General features: G+C 39.2%; 1 pseudogene; it reads right to left on the bottom strand.

Annotated features, from left to right (window-relative positions):
* The window catches only part of LOC105523336, a 15,983-nt pseudogene that overhangs the window by 8,316 nt on the left and 2,339 nt on the right, over positions 1-5,328 (bottom strand).

The raw sequence follows: 5,328 nt of genomic DNA on the forward strand, positions 1-5,328 counted from the left end.
AGGTGTGGTGTCTCACGCCTGTAATCCCAGCACTTTGGGAGGCTGAGGCAGGTGGATCACCTGAGGTCAGGAGTTTGAGACCAGCCTGGCCAACATAGTGAAACTCTATCTCTATAAAAAATACAAAGTTTAGCTGGACATTGTGATTGTATGCCTGTAGTCCCAGGTACTTGGAAAGCTGAGGCAGGAGGATTGCGCCCAGAAAGTTGAGGCTACAGTGAGCTGTGATCATGCTACTGCACTCCAGCCTGGGTGACAGAACAAGGCCCTGTCTCAAAAATAAAAAGAATGTCTATGATGAAGCAGTGAAAATTTTACTACATTTTTATCCTTGAATATGTCTTTTTAATATTTCAAGTGATGAAATTGGAAGTACACAGGAGCATTCCTACAGACTGCCTGAGAAAAAACCCTCATGTCACTAAGTCGTGAAGTGAATTAACCACTTTAATGGAATACCATTTTTACTTGAAAGGATGACTGACAAACAATATTATTTCAACGTGGGTTTTTGGGAGACATTTTCTCAAAAAACGAGATTCTGTCATTTCAAGAAAAACAACAGACAGGCCATAATAAAATTCAATAATAAAATTGCTAATAATAAAATTCAAGCTTTTGAATAAAAATTAGAATTTTAGAAAACTTATATCCACCATAGCTTTCCAAAAGCATTCTGATGAGATTGATGGTGATATTGATGAATGTATTTTGATACTGTATAATCAAATGTATCAACATGTAGAAGATCTCGGTGAATCATTATTTTCTAAATGACCAATGCATGATGTTATAATGTCATGCAAGGGTAAAAGATCCAAAGTTCAGGAAAAACCAAGTTTTGATGGAGTATCAGAAAAGAAGTCTAGGCAACATGGCAAAACCCTGTTGTTATAAAAAGATACAAAAAATCAGCCAGGTGTGGTGATACACACCTGTAGTCCCAACTACTCTGGAGGCTGAGGTGGGAAGATAACCTGAGTCCCTGGAGACTGAGGCTGCAGTGAGCTGTGATCACACCACTGCATTCCAACCTGGGAGACTGGACATTGTTCACCTTTTTTCGAGCAAATATCACACAATAAATTGAATGCAGATAAAAATGACATACCAAACATCAAAGAAATTTGCAAAAAATGTAAGATTGTGCTACTAATTTGGGTTTAGAAATTTTCTCATAAAAGCATTTATAACAAATGTGGTGAGCTTTTAAAGAATAGTTTAAGTATTTCCGATTTAATTTCTAGTGATAAATACCAATACATATAACCTATATAAACCAAAGCTCCTTGGGCCCTCAATATATTTTTAAGAGTGTAAAGGAGTCCTGATTCCAAAACTTTGAGAACTGCTGCCTTCTCCTCCACTTTCCTTCCTTCCCTAGAATTTCTTCCTTGGAAGAAACATCCCTTTGCCATTCTATATTAACTTATAGAGTTCCATTGATGTCAGTTTTGCTACATCCCTCCCATCTTTCCACCTCCCTCTCTGGACACAAAACCTGACCACAGGACTTGACCAGCCCACCCATTTCCAGTGATCAGCTGTCAAGGTGGGCTAAGCCAAGAAAATCTGGGTTTTCCCTGAGACTAAACTTCTCTTTCTGGGAGATCTGGAATCACAGGGACAAGGTTGGCCACCTTGGGGTAGTCAGAATTTATCTTGCCTAAACGGAGAGAGGTTAGACAAGTTTCTAGAGAGCCAAACTGCTTTCTAGAAAATCAAAGATAATTATACTTTCTGCCACGACTGTGAGAATGCCCATTTCATTGCACACTTTCTAACATTTTTACCAAACTGATAAATATAAGTTGGTACCTAGAAGAAAAAATGCCAGGCATGGTGGCTCACACCTGTAATCCCAGCACTTTGGGAGGCCAAGGCAGGCAGATCACCTGAGGTCAGGAGTTAAGAGACCAGCCTGGCCAATAGAGATGGTAAAACCCCGTCTCTATTAAAAATACAAAAATTAGCTGGGTGTGGTGGCAGGCACCTGTAATCCCAGCTACTGGGGAGGTGGAGGCAGGAGAATCATTTGAACACGGGAGGTGGAGGTTGCAGTGAGCCGAGATCATGCCATTGCACTCCAGTCTGGGTGACAAGAGTGAGACTTCATCTCAGAAAAAAGTTTCCATATAATTTGTTTCATCTCTAGAAACCAATTCAGCAATGAGAACTGAAAGCCACCACTTGGAAGGTTTCAAGCATTTAGCTCTACCTATTGATGTCTAAAGCATTAGTTAAGGTAGAAACACACACACACACACACACACACACCCATGTATTCAGTACCAGGAAACATGACTGACTAGATGGTACAGTCATCCAACAGAAAGCGCACAATAACTGAAGCCACTGTAGAGGAGTAAGTTATGACATGGATCTACAATATTGTTGAGTGAATAAGCAGATTACAAAAAAAATCTGATTTTTCAAGGGAGAGGGAACATATACCAGCATAGGAGAAAAGAGATGAGCAGATGACTGGAAAAATACAAAATTCTGATAGTGGTACTTTCTGAGTGGTAGAATTATCAGTAATATTTTCTAGTTTTACCTAAAAATTTTCTAAATTTCTTAAAATAAGAAGGTTTTGTTGTCCATATTAGAAAATATCCACCACCCCAGGAAACTTAACCTTCAGCACAAACTCTGCAATATGTTAAAAGTTGGTTCAGTTTTATATTTAAGAGACAATCTATTCTGAAAGACATCTAAAATGATGACCAATATTTAAACCTATGCATTAATATTTTTTAATCATATGCTTTAAATTTTGTAATTTTGATAAGGTTAAGCTTCATATCAATCTTGAAAACATAAGTTTTCCATTTGTCTTTAAAATATGACCTGCAATATGCCAGTTTTTAAACAGCAAATGGGGCTCAAAAATCACAATATAAATTCAGGCAGTGTTGCTTACATAGAATGTTTAACTGCTTCTAACACTGCTCATTTTCATCGGTTATGAAAACACATTACAATTATCTAAGCATCTAATTATTCAGGTCCTTTGTTTCTCCTCCATTCTATTAGTTTTATAGTAATTTTAAGGCCTGTGAGGATGAAGTTGACTGTGACGGCTACCACAAAGGTTACTGTAAGTGGACAAATTTCAAACAAGTTTATCACCACTACCATCCCCACTATAAAACTGTCTTAATCAAGGGCAACACATTTCAAGGTTAACCAAGACAACCTCTTTACCTGTCACTGCTTAAGAAAAGTATTTTTTGGTCTTATTTAGAAATAACTTTTTGTATCTATTTTTCTCTATAAATCCACTGAGACCAATCTGTGGCTCTATCTCAAGCACCAGCAAGCTAAACTGCTTGCCAGAATGTTCAGTTTTTGTATCTTTCCAAAGGTAGGACACAGCTCTCTTTTGATATCATAATTTTTTGAAAATTGATGCACAAACTTCTTCTTGAAAGTTCAGCCAGGCATGGTGGCTCGCACCTGTAATCCCAGCACTTTAGGAGGTTGAGGCAGGTGTATCACGAGGTCAGGAGTTTAAAACCAGTCTGGCCAAGATGGTGAAACCTTGTCTCTACTAAAATTACAAAAATGAGCCAAGTGGTGGCAGGTGCCTGTAATTCCAGCTACTCAGGAGGCTGAGGCAGGAGAATCGCTTGAACCTGGGTGGCGGAGGTTGCAGTGAGATGAGATTGTGCCACTGCACTCCAGCCTGGGTGACAGTGAGAATCCATCTCAAAAATAAATAAATAAATAAATAAATAAATAAATAAATGAAAAAGAAAAGACAAGAAAGTTCAGACATACAGCAGCTGTAATTCTTCTGAAGGCTGGTTATGGGACACATTACTTTTATACTTTGTTGTTCAATAAATGTGGGGTGGAGAATAAAGTAAACTGACAGAGCTACTATATAAACTAAAATTCTAAGTGCTCTGACAACAAAAGAAACTTAAAATACACACACACACACACACAGAGACACACACATGGTTTTCCCTGCTAATCATTTTACAACTAAACAACCAAGTAGCTAACCCAGAGCCCACAAAAGCAGAGTAAAAATTCTAACACCTGGTGAAATAAAAATGCACATATACCCCTGTGAGCTAAAAAAAAAAAAAAATGCTTAAGTCTTCAAAGACAGCAGCAATTATAGCTACTGAGAACATCATTGTAAGCAAATGGAGGCAGAGAAAACAAAGGTGCTGATGAGGAATTAAACCACCTAAGCTGCAGAAACCTACTGGATGGTTTCCTAGGCTCCGAGTTGGCATTATCTTTCAGAATGATTTCTGAAAGAGACACATAATACTGTTACAAAGGATCTGGAGAAAGGGATGCTTGCTTATTACTCTGGCTCTCCAATCATGCTTTACATTTTCACTTATTACACTCTCTTTCATATGAAGTCAATTTACAAATTTCCATCAAGCCCTTAGAGACCTTTTTGTACACAAGTTCTTGATGTTATCTCTGCACGTTTGACAAATTCTTAGCAGTTAACTTACAAGGCAGTTAAGATTTTTGTTCAAGTACAATATAGTTAGAATAGGTTCATATACTCAATAAAACAAATATTTACTAAGCATTTATTGAGTGGAAGATAAAAAGCACAAAGCATAATTAGAAAATATTTTCCCCTGCCACCATAAAAAAACGTAAAAAGGCTTACAGAATATAGCATAACATGACCAAAGCAAAAATAGCAAGGACTAAAGAGAGGAGGAAGGGAAAATACCAGCATGAACTGAATATGACCCAGAAGAGCCTTGATGGTCAGACCTGTAAAGACAAATTGGGTAGGGTTAAGGGGTGGAGGTCAGGGACACATTCTACAGGGGAAAAACAGCTGACACAGAAGCCTGAAAGGAAAAGCAGGCAGAGCACCTGTACAGGACTCTTACCTGCCGCCTCGACGGTACAATGGGCCTTTCCCGAACACAGCAGCGGGATCGCAGAGGGATCGCTCAAACAGCACCAGAGGCTCCATTCTAATCTTTCCTCCTACAACAACGAGTCCGTTTTCATTGTTAGTTTCTCTTAAACACAAACTTAAAAACAACTGGCTGAACACGCGGTAACAAGGAAAACCTGACTGAAGAATGAGGCCTTAAAACTTAAGGGCCTTGGGTCCTGGTGCTGTGGCTCCTGCCTGGAATCCCAGCGCTTTGGGAGGCAGAGGTAGGTCATTTAAAGTCAGGAGTTCGAGACCAGCCTGGCCAACACGGTGAAACCCTGTCTCTATTAAAAACACAAAAGTTAGCCAGGCGTGGTGGTGGGCGCCTGTAATCCCAGCTACTCGGGAGGCTGACGCAGGAGAATCGCTTTAACCGAGATCGCACCACTGCA

This window comes from Colobus angolensis, unplaced genomic scaffold (assembly GCF_000951035.1).
Source record: "Colobus angolensis palliatus isolate OR3802 unplaced genomic scaffold, Cang.pa_1.0 Scaffold112, whole genome shotgun sequence".
Lineage (NCBI taxonomy): Eukaryota > Metazoa > Chordata > Mammalia > Primates > Cercopithecidae > Colobus > Colobus angolensis.